We start from the raw sequence: 15,398 nt of genomic DNA, 5'->3' as shown, positions 1-15,398 counted from the left end.
GCTTGTGGCTTGGCTCGTAAAGAGCTAGTTCAAGCTCGTAAAATAGGCTCGACGAGCTGAACATGAACAATATATAGGTACTTGGCTCGGCTTGACTCGACTAGTGTGAGCTCTTTAAGTAGTGAAAAATATATTTTACATTATATGGTATGCGTTGAAGGGAAGGAGTCAAATAATCGGTTTGCTGTGTTAGAAAAGGATGAGATACAGGTTGTCTCACAACCAGAACATTGGCGAGGTGCCCATGCAGAGGCAAATGAGAGGACGTCCTTTAGGTAACCTCGTCTTAAAGCATGTATGAGTCCTATCATCAGTTACTCCAATCAAGGCAAGGCTCATGCTGGCATAGGGGTCGGGGTGTCAATAAGTTGGGTTTGGTTCAAACTCAGGTGAAACTAGACTTGGACCCGATTTTTGGGTATGGTAGCAGGTACAGACTTGGGTTTTGATTCCTGTCTTTTGTTAGATATGTGTTTTTTACGTAACAAGTGATTGATTTCTTTATGAGAATTAATTGTGTATAATGTGTATATAACACAGAATGAACATGTATTTTTAACCGGTGATTTTTTGTACCAGGAAAACATTTTGAAAGGTATGTGTGAATTCTCGTCCATTCTTTTTAAATTAGAAAGAAATTTTGCAAGGTACATATGAACTTCTCAACTTTGCATAGTAAAAAAAATCCGATGATGTACCTTGCAAAATTTTGAATGAGTATCGCATGAATTGTTACGAATACCAAAATATTATAAAATTTCTTTCTGATTTAAAAAGAATGAATGGAAATTCGTACATACCTTGTGAAATTCCTTCATGGTACAAAAAATCACCAGTTACAAATGCATGTTCATTCCCTATTATAAATATATTATACAAAATTGATTCTCATAAACAAATAAATCACTTATAACATAAACAACACATATCAAATAAAAAACAAGATCAAACAACTTCATTTCCTATTATATACACAATTCATTCTCATAAACAAATCAATCACCTATTATATACACAATACATAAACAAATCAATCACCTATTATATACACAATACATAAACAAATCAATCAACTATTATATAAACAATTGATTATTATACTAAAATAAAAAATAAAAAACTTTATTTCTTGTTATATACACAATTCATTCTTCTCAAAATACAAAAATCAAACAACTTCATTCCATGATATATACATAATTCATTCATAAATAACTTCATCACCTCTCACAAACATACATTCACTAATTTATACATAACATAATAAAGTTCAATTAATGTACATAACAAAATTTGGGTTTTTTCATCGCCGATGAACCACTGTCGATGAACTACCATTAATGAGGGATTTACATAAAGTGGCATGTCGAAATATTCACTTGAATGTTATTGCAAGATCGCTGGAAGGATTAGAGACTGCAAGAACCCTAAGATTGCAAAAAAAGTTGTTCTAGATGCAAAAAAAAAGTGGTTGAGAAATGAAGCATCATTTATGTAGACAAAATTTCGCAAGAAAAAGGAATTTCACAATACTAGTGTGATGCGAATAAGAAATTTTGCAATATTGGACTTTCATAAATTTTTCATACGTCATATGATACTCTTTTGGAATATTGTAAATTCTGAATTTCCACAATACTTAAAGGCATGAGACACTTGTTGCAATTTCGCAATATCAGACTTTTATAAATATTTTAGAATTTTGCAATACTTCATGTGATACTTCATAATTTTATAAGGTATGACCTTCCATAACACTTATTTGGATGAAAAGCTACTCAATGATGACCTTTCATGGATTCACCTATATAAGCTGCAGTTAAGGTTGCAAAAATTAGAGCTTGAATACCTTGTGATACTCATATATAATTTCATAATTATAAGGCTTTTTTTATGATTTTTGTAGGTGATCGTGTAATATCGTGTGTTTTTCTTTATGTTAAATTTTGAGACTTCTGAAAATTTGGCTAAGTATTTTGTAAAGTTGTTAAAAACTTTGATTTTAGGTAGTGTTAGCTAAGTCTGGGCGTAACCCATGACCCATTGATAAGACCAAAATGAGGTAAATTGATGCAGAGCATCCTGAAGATCCACGCATTGAAGGCAAGTTAGATCTATTTCCAACTCACCAGATCCGATCCGAGATGTGATCCGTGGCAGATCCAATCATATAGGACTATCTGAGTCCAATTGAATTTTCGTGTATCTAGATCCGCTTTGAATATCATGTTCTAATTTTTTAGATATTTGGTTTATTTCTCAAAAATTATATTTCTATGTTTGATTCTATTTTGTATGTCTGAAATCATTTAGCCTTTTTATGTATTTTATTTCTGTTATTTTTTTCTTTTTTTAGGTGTTGAATTTTACGGATCTGGATAGTTCTAGTGCCCTATAAAATTATTTTATGGCACTAGAGGGCGTATGGGGTATTCGGGTAGTTTTTTATTTTTTTATCTGTATTTTATTTTAATGTATTTTTTAGCATGATCCAAATTGTAGAAAGTTTGGATCTTGCCCAAGATCCAAATCATGTTGCATACATTTGGCACCACTTTAAGTGGACAGTCTTGACCCTCATTTGAATCCCAATTTGACTTAAAAAGTCAAATGGTTGTTGGAGGGTCATAATAACTCTTTTCAAATGTTGCAAACTCATTGGTCCAAGAAGAGGTGGCACCTCAATGGCTCATTGAGAGGTGAGCCTCTTGTCCATATGCATTTTTATTGGGCCAACTTAAGGTGCAATGAAAGTTAAGATTTGTTTGTAATATGCTCTCTCATTGGCCTCAAGGGAGGCTGCCTCTCACGTGGCCAATGAGGAGCCTTGCTCCTTTTTGAGCCCCTTAAATCTCAGCAGAAAAATGGTGGAGAGGTTGGCTATCAAAACAAATTCTGATGCAAATTTTGTGAATAAGAAAAAATGTGAAGAGTGGTCATTTGAGGAAGAAGGCCCTTGTTAAGGGTGTTCGGGTGTTGCCCAGCGTGTGAGGGTCTAGAAGCCCTTGTGGTTGTTGTCCTAGACGTTAGAGACTTCCCTCGTATTGTCAAATCGATCGTGGGCTCCCATTGTTGTTGTTGAAGTGTGGTTGATCATGGCTGCATTAGATACACAAACTTCTTCTCTTGTTTTTTTTGAGTTCTAGTTTTCAACTTATGCATGTTTACAAAAATTGTATTGCATCTTTTATTTGTGTTGGAATTTCATCTGGGTATTATTCATTTGTTATAGTTGGTTTCGTTTTGAATTTGTTCAAAATCTAGTGGATTTTTATGCGTGGTTATCTTAGTTGGATTCAAGATTGCAGTTCCGAGCTTTGAGTTTTGTGTTTGTCGTGTTCGTCATTCTAGATTGTCTGACATAGTCGCAGAGTTTGGACCATAGCTCCCAAGTTACTAGTATGTTTCATGCATGCTTTGGCTCGTTAGAAATTAAAGACGTCAAGCTTTAACTTTTATGTTGAGCGTTTGGCCAGAATCCACGTCTAAGAGTGGTTAAAATTGCTGGAAAGTTCCTATCATTGGGATGTGAACCACATTCTGTCCTGACAGTAATTTGTCTGACAGAGGTTATCGTTTTGCTCTGATCTCCCAAATGACTGAACAAAAAAATTCGAGTCTTATCTTGTTGGAAAGCTAACATCCGGATCTTCAACTTTTCTGTTAAAAGATTTTTCTGATTTGACATCGTTGCTATCCAATCTCTGCTGCGTGAATGCTAAAAAAAAAACTTGCCGAACTGCTTTGTTATGTCTCTGACGGCATTCCGTATTGGTGACAATTTTTTGTCTGTGTTGATTTGTCTGATGAGCCACATAACATTTAGAAAAGTTGACAACTTGTTTAAGATCTTTCATGTTCTGAGGGTTTGATAATTTGATCGTTTACTGCTTTATATATTCACTTGTTATCTGCATGCTCTAAATCCAGTTCTACCATTCACATATATTAGAACAAAAAATATCTTAACTTCAAAAATATGTAGAGACCAATAGGATAATCCAAAAATTTCAATCTTCAGCATTCTGGAAAGATCACAAAGTGATCTACGAATCGTCTGTTTGGAGTTTCCTGAAACTACTCTGTTAGAGGGCTTAAAATCTCTTTTGAACCAATTGTTTGCCTTATTCAATCAATTTGTCAAAGACCAGTCTCACTGGTTCAGACATTTATCCATGGATTAGATATCTCACTGGTTCAGACATTCATGCATGGAGGATACAAAATCTTTTAGATTGACACATAGAAGGAAGCCGTGTTGGTTTGATTGTCACCGTCGTTTTCTATCCAGCGACCATTCGTTTCGACGACAAAGGAATGTGTTATGAGCAGGTACAACTGAAATAGAAGGTCCACCTATACGGTTGTCTGACATAAAGATTTTAAGACGATTGCGATACTTTTCATATGGGCTGATAAATGTCCGTAGTCCGACGCCCTTTCTTGAATTTGAAAAGGAGCACAATTGGACAAAAAAATTTATATTTTAGGAACTACCATATTGGCCGACCTTATTGATACGACATAATTTGGATGTGATGCATGTAGAGAAAAATGTGTTTGATAATGTGTTCAATACGGTAATGAATTTCAAAGAAAACACGAAGGATAATCCGAAGGCCCGTATAAATTTAAAACTAATATGTAAAAGACCAGAATTGGAACTCCAAGAGTACAATTACAAAGTACTGAAACCAAAGGCAAGATACGTGCTTGGACCAGATTAAGTAAATCATGTATGTCAGTGGTTGCGACAGTTGAGGTTTCCAAATGGATACTTCTTTAACATTGCTCAGGATGTGAAGATAGATGAGGGACAATTATATGGGTTGAAGAGCCATGCTTGTCATGTCATTATGCAATGGTTGATTCCCCTAGCATTCCATGATATGTTAGACAAACCTATATGGGGGTATTATCCGAGTTGAGCAGATTTTTTAGAACATTGTGTGCATCGAAAGTTGTAGTAACTAAGGTAAATAATCTCAACTATTCTGTTGTCACTACTATTTGTCAGCTAGAGAAGATATTTCTGCCAGCATTTTTCGATGTTATAAAACATGCGATCATACATTTTCCATATGAACTTAGGGTTGGTGGTCCTGTGCAATATCAGTGGATGTACCAATTTGAAAGGTATATTTTTATTTATACTTTTATCTCTAATGCCATTAGGAATTTATTGTATTAAGAGATGTATATTATTGACAGATGCATATTTGACCTCAAAAAAAGGTTCAGAATAAAGCAAGAGTGGAGGGTTCAATTTGTGAGGCATACACTTTGGAAGAGATTTCAAATTTCTCATCTATGTACTTTGAACCTCACATTCCAACACGTTACACTTACCCACCTCGTAATGATAATGGTGAATAAGTCATTGTATCTGACAAACTATTGATATTTAAACCACTTGGGAATGCCTTTGGCAGTTGCTAGTCAAGACTCTTGAAAGATCGAGAGCAAGACCCCTACATCGAGTAAGTATACATAATATGTGACACTAAGTTTTCTACGTACATAGTTCAGTAATATAATTATTTATTAAGTACAAAAAAAATGATCTAGAGTTGTGAAGAGAACTTCCACATCTCACTGATTAAGAAGTATAGAAAGAACATGAAAATAAGATTGGGGCATGGTTGAAAGAGTTGGTAAGGACGATGACATGCATTCTTTTCGTGTAAATAATAATATGTTACTTAATTGGTCATGATTACAGTCATTGTTTATGCTTGTAGGTTCGCCATGGTGATATTAATGATAAAGAAATATATGATTTATAAAATGGTCTAACCAAAGTTATGCAATGTTATAACGAGTACATCGTAAATGGTTATCGATTTCATACAAAAGAGTGCGGTGTAAATAAGTCAACGATGAATAGTGATGCGTATGTCAAGGGTAGAAGTTATGATGAAAATAAACTTGACTACTATGGTGTTTTTGAATAAATAATAGAGTTGACTTACTTAGGCATAAATAACATGATAACTTTATTCAAGTGTCATTGGTTTGATCCCACAACAACAAGAGTCGACAAAGTCTTAGGTATTGTGGAGGTGAATCATAAATCAAGGTTTGGAACATAACTCAACAAGTTTACTATACTTCATATCCGAATACAAGAAAGTCAGATAGAAATGAATGGTGAGCGGTTTGCAAGGTGAAGTCTAAACTATACCCTGAGTATGATCAATTATAGGAAAATAAGATTGCTGAAGAGAGTGATTACTATCAATCAGATAATATGTATGACTTCTCTTATGGTCACAATGTCACATCTCCATTGTCCGATGGCACATGTACGAAAGAATGTGATCCAAATGATATACCAAGTGGATGGGCACCCAATGAAGAAGACAAAGTAGATGATGAAGATGGGGAGGAGGAAGAAGAAGAAGAATATGAAAGTCAAACAAGTGATGAGGAAACATACTCGAGCTAGTGAAATACATCTTGTAATACATACCACATCATTTTCTCATATTGCAATGTTTGACGTGACTGTATCCATGCTTGCATTAAGTTATTTTCGATGTATTTATATATTCATGTTCATGAAAATGTATATCATGTTACATTCTATGCATACTTAGCATGTACATGCATAATTATCATGTTACATTCTGTGCAATGTTTGACATTTTTATTTGTTAGAATATGGTTCGTGGAGGTCAAAATGGTCGAGCACCTAATGGTCGAGGACCAAGTGGAGGTCGTGGGACATCATTAGGTTGATGTCTTTGTGTTATATTTAAATATAGGAATTTATTATATTTTTTCTTAGTTGATATAAAAATTGTTACTTATTAATTGTCTTTATAGGATCTCAGCTCAGTGATAGCCAGTATCAGTCTTTGTCTTCACGTAATCCTTCAATAGGTATATCATTTAAATAAATGTACAGTTGATTAGTTTACATGTGCATTGTGTGAATTTCTAACTCATTGTTTTGTAGATGATGTTTCGCCTGTACATGACCCACCTACACCAGCTACTCATACACATCACGAGACAATGCCGAATACAGGGTCTTCTTAGTCTGACACATAATGACTCATTCAAATAGTGTATATCGATAGTCGATCATAAATATTACATTGTTACTTGTCCAATACTTATCTTATAAATAGTGTATATCGATAGTTGATTGTTAATGTGTACCAATTCATGTGCAACGCGAGGTTCGAGCCACAAGAAGTAATACAAAAAATTAAGAAGGCACTACTTCAGCATCTACCAGAACCAATCACTCAATGAAAAAAGTACCCCAAAGAAGGTGTTTGAAAGATTATGGTCTTCATTCATGGTATATAATCATTTATTATAACTAATGTGTTTCATATATAATTTTTTGTTATAGTCATGTGTACTAACTTTCTAAAATTATTTATAGGCTTTGAATCGCTTTGCAACTGCAAAAGAGGAGCAAGACGCAAGGATAGTATGATAGAAGGAGGTTGTCAATCGATTTGCTGACATGTTGCACAATATGAAGACTGCAACAATAAAATCAGCTGGTGGGATAGATGATCTACTGTAGTGGAAGGGCCATGACCCTTCTACTATCAGGATGGATTATTGGAATGCAATGTGCGACAAGTGGGCGAGCCATGAATTTCAAAACTGATCAGCAAAGGCTGCACAAAACTGAGTGAAGATGCCCGATGCCCATCTATACACAGGTGATTCTAGGACTTTTGAGAGTCACCAGAAGAAAATGGCAAATCATCACTATATATATTGTCAAATTTATAAGTATTTCTGCATACTTTTTAATTGTTTTTTTATCATTTAACCTTTCAGAAAGCCGAAAAAGAAGGCATTGTGCCTTACAAGGATGTGTTTGTTGAAACACATAAACGTAAGGGCACGAGAGAGTTTGTATCAGAGAAGGCAATAGCGACAACGATATGTATTTATTGTATTAATAAATATTGTAATATACAAGTTACCATGAATTACATTATCATAAATATTATAATTCTTAATTATTAATTCATACTGTAATCATTACTTTGTAGGAGTCATACGAGCAACAGATGATAGAGCAATACAACGATGACTCTACTCAGCATCCGCCTTTTGATCCTACAACATAGGTTACTGCAACCGGTGAACCCAAATATGGTCATGTGTTCGGGTTTGGGAGTAATATGAACACCACACCAGTCGTTGTCTCCTCCAGCCAGAGCTTTCAGAGTTCTCCCGCCAACATCAACTCTCAGCGTCTGATTGACCCTGCTAATTCTTGGAATGGTGTTCGCCAGCTTGTTAAGCACACAATGCGTGGCTTTTTACATGAAGCCATTTCTGACATTGTCCGTAATGAGTTGTGTAATTTTTTTTGGGATAGGGGAACTTCGTCGGCATTCAACATGAGCTCTGGTGCCTGTCAGGTATGAATGATTAAAAGACTATAAATTTTTATTGTTAGCATTAGAACACATGTATGCATGATTGAATCACTATAAAAAAAAATTGACTGCCTTAAAACACATATATGCATGATTAAATCATTATGATTTTTTATTGCTAGCATTAGAACACATGTATGCATGATTTCATCACTATAAAAGTTTTTTTACTGCCTTATAACACATATATGCATGATTGAATTACTATGAAAGTTTTTTTGACAACCTTAGAGCGCATATATGCATGCTTGAATCACTATGACATTCTTTTGACTGCCTTATAACACATATATGCATGATTGAATCACTATGAAAGTTTTTTTACAACCTTAGAACACATATAAGCATGATTTCATCACTATAAATTTTTTTGACTGCCTTAGAACACATATAAGCATGATTTCATCACTATGAAAGTTTTTTGACTGCCTTATAACACATATATGCATGATTGAATCACTATGAAAGTTTTTTTGACAACCTTAGAGCACATATATGCATGCTTGAATCACTATGACATTCTTTTGACTACCTTATAACACATATATGCATGATTGAATCACTATGAAAGTTTTTTGACAACCTTAGAACACATATAAGCATGATTTCATTACTATGAAAGTTTTTTGACTGCCTTATAACACATATATGCATGCTTGAATTACTATGAAAGTTTTTTGACAACCTTAGAACACATATAAGCATGATTTCATCACTATAAAATTTTTTGACTGCCTTATAACACATATATGCATGATTGTGATACATAACACATTTATTTGACAACCTTATAAACCATGTATGCATGCTGGAATGACTATGACATTTTTTTGACAGCCTTAAAACATATATCTGCATGATTGAATCACTATGAATTTTATTTGTCAACCTTAGAACACATATCTGAATTTCGTTAATGTCCTTCACTTTATTGCTAGTTTATGTATCATTCTGCCATGTTACTTTGATTGTCTTAGATTAGGTGCATTGCATATAATTTATTTTATTATATTTTGTTTATTAATACTATCATTTTGGTTCTCTTATAGGATGCTGAAGATGATTAGCGTAGAGGAGCTGATGGAGGCATGGATGGAGGAGCAGATCGAGACAATGAAAAGGACGATGATTCGAATCTTGGCGAGGATTAGCTTTATCTGTTGATTTTGTTTCAAACGAAACTCTTTGTATATGTTCACTTGTAACAAATTAGAACTTGGCGAGGATTATACTGGGTTGTTAATTTTGTTTCACTTATAACTTGTGTTAAATTTGCTTCACCTACTTTGTATTTGTATTTTTTATGTGTACTTTGTTTTTTATACACAAGATATATAAATTGTATAATGAGAAATTTTTTCTCGATATTTATATTTTAAATATTTTTTATTTTATTTTTGTGATGGATTAGCGACAAATATTATTCATCGTTAATTAGTATCGGCCTCTAATTTAACGATGAATATTTATCCATCGGAAAATTGAATCGGTCGATGTTTTGCGATGGATTGTAATCTGTCGCAAATTCATTGCTAAAATAGCGATGAAATTAACGATGGATGTATATCTATCGCAAAACTAAATCTTTGCGAATTAGCGATGGCCTCATGATAGATCATGACATTCTCTAATCTGTCACAAATTAGCGATAGAAATAGCGACAGATATGTTCCATTGTGAATTAACGACTAAGAAATTGCAATGAAAGTTATCCCTCGCTAAACTTTTTAGCGATGGATTTGCGACGGTTTACGTCCGTCGCTAATCCACATATTTTTTGTAATGCACCAACGTTCCATCATGAGCGACCACCATCCCAACATAGACGCCACATGCCTCTAGCGTTTTATCATGGGAGGTCATCGTCCCAACATGGACATCATGTGTCACTGCCACCATCCTATCATGGGTGGCAAGTGCTACAACATAGGCTTTATATGTCACTGACCTCTCACGGTGCTTACATGTAGAGGCTATCCAAAAAGGTAGGTGTCACCTCCCAGAAAAATAATAAAGAACGGGTATGGATACAAGTTCAAATATTAATATTTGAAGTTCATTAAACAATCATTTGACAAGCTCAAGATCTAGTGTCCTTTGAGGGTTCTCTTCTTTAAGACAACCTTTCTCATTATAAACTTAAGGTTATATTTTAAGCAAAATAACAACAGTTAGTGGGGTCGGGTCAACCCAAATAACATTGGGGTCAACATTTTTTTATGCCCATAGCCAGATATCCGGGCTCGGGTTGGCTGGAGCAGGATGCACCATTCACATCCTATGCAACAATTACCAGTTTGTTGCATCTATATAAGCAAACGAATGCACCTAAAGGCCAAATGGGATAACCTAAATGTGAAGTTACGGTAGAGGATTGAATTTCAACATTACAGTGTGTCAAACAATGCATGTGTGAAAAGTAATGGCTAGACAGACTGGTACCAAAGACCACCTTGTGGTAGAGAAAGGGAATTTAGTGTTCCCTTTAATAGAGGAAAAAGAATGCAGAACTTAAGAGTTATCTGGTAGGGGTTCTGCCTAACCCCAGCTTACCTATAAAAAAAAAGGCATAGTGACAAGCGTCAAAAATGGCAAAATATGGTTTTTCAAAAACTTGCAAGATTTTTTTTTCATAAATCTCGTGTTTTTCGGCAAAATCTTGGCAATAAAAAATATAAAAAATATAAAAAATAAATTTTATAAGAAAATATTAATAAAATTTATTTAAAAATAAAAACATGGTTTTTTCATGATAAATAGCCGTTTAAAACATAAATACCGCATTTAAATTATGGTATTTATGTTTTTTCATAAATATCACAATATTTTGAAACTCTCATGAGAAATAACCGTTTTAAACTTTCGGGCAATTTCTCGTGATATTATCGCGAGAATTTTTCATAAATCTCACAATATTTGTCACTATGAAAGAAGGTAACCAGAAAAATAGAAATAGGAATTGACTCTTTTTTCCTTTTTTTTTATCTTTTCTTCTTTTATATAAACGGGGGTAAACATTACAACATTATTGAGTAGAAATCATCAATTTGTACTGTTTGGACGTTTTTTTTTTTGTAGATCAGATATGCAATCTTCATGACTTATTTTTTAGGAGATGGGGCTTGAATAATCTGATTGTGACATATAAGCAGGTTTTTTAAGAGCTTCAAAAAGCAACAGCTAATAAGATACTTGAATATTTTGTTTGATTAAGTACTGCTCTCATCATGGTAGCCCCGGAGAAAAAAAGCATGTAGGAAAATTTCATGACCTGAAAAATCTTGTCCTTGCGTGGGAAAAGTGCAATCTAGGTTCTGATCCTTGTTGAACAAACTACATTGAACACATCTATATGCATCCATAAGTTTCACCTCAATAGTTCCATATGTTCGTTAGTACCGAATGTTTACCTTACATAATGTGCCAAAATGGAATAAATATATGTTTTTACTTCAGGACACTGTACAACATGGGAAAATTTAACATTTGCATTCGTAAAATAAAAACTGTAATGAGAAAATAGTATGATCATTATGAATCACATTGGGCCCATACTAGGGATGGCAGTGGACCGGGGCGGGGGACAAGGTCTCCACCCCCGCCCCATCTCAAAATACGAAGCTCCATCTCCGCCTCCATCCCCGCACGGCAATGGATTTTAACCTCCATCCCCGCCGCCTCCATCCCCGTTTCAAGTCCTCCATCCCCGGTCCAAACGGGGGCGAGGCGGGGCCCCGTTTTCCCTCGGGCTATAGTCATCCCGTGAAGGGTTGGGGACAGGGCGGGGTGGGGCAAGGCGGGGATTGGGATGGGGATGGGGGCGGGGGGAAGCTTAAGTCTATCCCCGCATGGGGATAGATTTTAACCTAATTCATCCCCGCCTCCATCCCCGTTTCATGCCCTTCATCCCTGGTCCAAACGGGGCTAGGCCGGGTGGGGCCCATTGTCCCCCGTTCCACTGCCATCCCTAGCCCATACTCATTTCACATACGCTTGACCTATTTCTGGCTCATATATTAATAAGGTTCAATACTCTACATCCGGGATACAGACAGCTAAAACAAGATCCGATAGCACATATGGATCAGATTTAATCTTTAGATATTTGGATTATTTTTGGATTTGAATCAAAGTTTTGGGGCATATCTATATTCTGTTTGGACCTAATCTAACCTATTTCACTTTTTACATGTGAAATTTTGGTTTTCTTTTATCGGATCAAGTCTTACCATATATATTTTGGGTACGGATTTAACTTTACATCATTGGATCTTATTCAGATTCATATTTGAATCTACTGAACAATATTTGGATATGTATTACCGAACAAAAGCAAAAGGAGCATAAACTCTGGTTAAGCTTGAGCTCATGTGCTTTGCTTGTACCTTAAACTGTGGGAATATCAACGGATTGTTTGGATTATATGTTCAAAATAAAGAAATAAATAAATTGCAGAAAACAGTTCAACTTATCACTATTTACAAAGAACTACTCAAATTTTATTTGTCTTTAGAAAATGTAAAACGAGTCTGTTAGACTTTACCCAAGTCTAGCCTATATCTGACCAGTCCTGCCCTTGTTTATTCCAAATCCAACCCGCATTCTGATATATGCTACCTGGATCTGGTTCAGACCCATGTTCATCCATAGTACTCACAATCTAAATTTTGACCCGATCCTGATCTAGATATTCATGGGATGAATATTATTGCAATGTCATGGGTAGGCACATAACTGTTTGGTGTTTGGGTCGGATATTCGATTGAATCTTAGTTTTTAGTCAGCAAGTAAAACCAAATCTGAATGGCAAGTGGACTCAGATTTGGTTGCCCAAATCTGAATATGAGACGAGCTGACCTGATTATATGTATATGTTGTAGCTATTGTGGTATGTACTCTAATTGGGTCCGGGTTGAATATCAGGCTTTACACATCCGTATCCAAGAAAAGATCCCTGTTTACATCCCTATTTCACGGGGTTACTTTTTTTTCGACAGACTTTTACTTAGGGCTGTCAATGGGTCGGGTACCTGACCCATCAGGGTGTCCCTAAACTTGCCCAAATAACAAGGTGTGAGGTTCGGATTTGGATTTGGGTTTGGGTTTTGCCTGACTATGAAAATAAAATCCCAAACTTGAATTCATATAATTTAAAAAGTTTACTTTTACTTAAAATGCATATAAGGGTTGGGTTGGGTTGGGTAGTTGCCAAAAAAGCTAGATCAGGTTCAGTAACCGACAAAAACCATAACCCAAACCCGACCTGTATATTTCTGGGGTCGGGTTCAGGAGGACCCAAATATTATTCAGGTCAGCCTATTTTATGCCCATACCCAAGAATTCGAGTTCGGGTCAGATACCTGGTACCAACCCAGCCGGTTGACCTTATTTTAAGCTCGTATCGTGTCAGCTCGTACACTGCTCTCAATGGGAAGAACTACACAAGAACAGCGTATCACGTATCTTTTAATCGTATCCATGTGACAACTTCAGGTTTCTGGTTCCACCACGTTCTTTGTTCACAGTAACCACCGGCAGGCACCATGCTTTGGGTCGCTCCTCCCAAGGAGAGAAAAAGGGGTTAAAGGCAAAGGCAAAGGCGTGGCGTGGGCCGTGCCCTCTCTCTCTCACTAAGTGCACCACACCTGCACGCCCCTCCTCAAAAGCAGGGCGCACGTTCTCACAACCCCCACCCCCATCGTCATCATCTCTAATATTAGTAAAATTTATTAGTGATAAATAAAATACATAAATATATTTATAATAAAATGAATCAAGTATCATTTTGTTTCCTTATTATGGCATTCATTTTTGTCTCTACATCACTTGTTCATATTTCATCATCAATTCAATACCAACAAACATTTGTTCATGGAGAGGATGTCTCACTTTCCCTTCTTTTCCTCGTTATGGCATTCATGTGCCTTGAGAGGTTTTAAATGACCAACCTACCTCACACCTCAGTTATGATTGTTCATGTCTAGGCCCATTAAATACTGTATCTGCTCACTTTTTTTTTACAGGACAGACCCCTACTAGTTATACAATGATACCATTGGCATTAGAACTTGCAATGTCCCTACGTGCATCAGCTGTTCCTATCAGACAAGCAGAGCCCCAATGGTGTATGTGCCCCCATTGAACAAGGAAGGATCAGGTGCAATCACATTGTACATTTTGAGTATGCTGCTGCACCCAGAGATGGAGGTCAGGTCAGGTAAGGTGCAGTGGCACAATAAAGTAAGTAGTGTGATTGCACTTGATCTGCCGGCTCATAGAACCCATGCTATAAGATTACATGTATTTCTTTTTGGATAATCAAGTTAAAATCTCTTTGCTCACCGAGTTCATTGGTGTAAAACCTCATGTCTTTTTTGTTAAGGGTATGTTTGATGGCTTGTTCAGGGTCGAACGAAATGAACAAAAAAAATGAAACATAACATTGGTTTTGGTCATTTAGTAACAATTGTTCCAAGTTTAATGTTTGTTTGGATTGTATCTAAATATTTGTTGTTTAATGTTCGTGATGGGGTTAAAATGGACGTATTGGGTCTTCCCACAAGTATGAATCGATGAAAACAATAAAGCAATGACAGTGGAAGAAATAAAACCAAAACAAATCAATAGCTTCCCTCTCAACTGAGGTACGTTCACGGCGACCAATAGGTCAACAACTTCTACTTTCTTCAAACAAAGATTACAGAGTTGCCAAAAGGCATAAGCCTTACAAATACACAATGTGTAACAGAATGAACAAGAGGATATACCCCACTGAGGAACAAAGAACGAATGATCTGAAGAACCAGCTTGACGAAGTTGTTCTGAAAGAAGTGTAGGAGCACTTCTTGCTTTTGTTCACTCCACACCCTTTCGGTGCCCTAAAAGAGTTTTTTCACACTTTTTCGCTCTCTTCGGCTTCTTATTTTGCTCTCTCATCCATCCCTTAAATAGAGGATGAAACCCGCATTTAATGTGGAA

Source organism: Nuphar pumila, chromosome 7, assembly GCF_984573655.1.
Source record: "Nuphar pumila chromosome 7, dmNupPumi1.hap1.1, whole genome shotgun sequence".
NCBI lineage: Eukaryota > Viridiplantae > Streptophyta > Magnoliopsida > Nymphaeales > Nymphaeaceae > Nuphar > Nuphar pumila.
The sequence above is the reverse complement of the archived record's forward strand: the minus strand, read 5'-3'. Positions refer to the sequence as shown.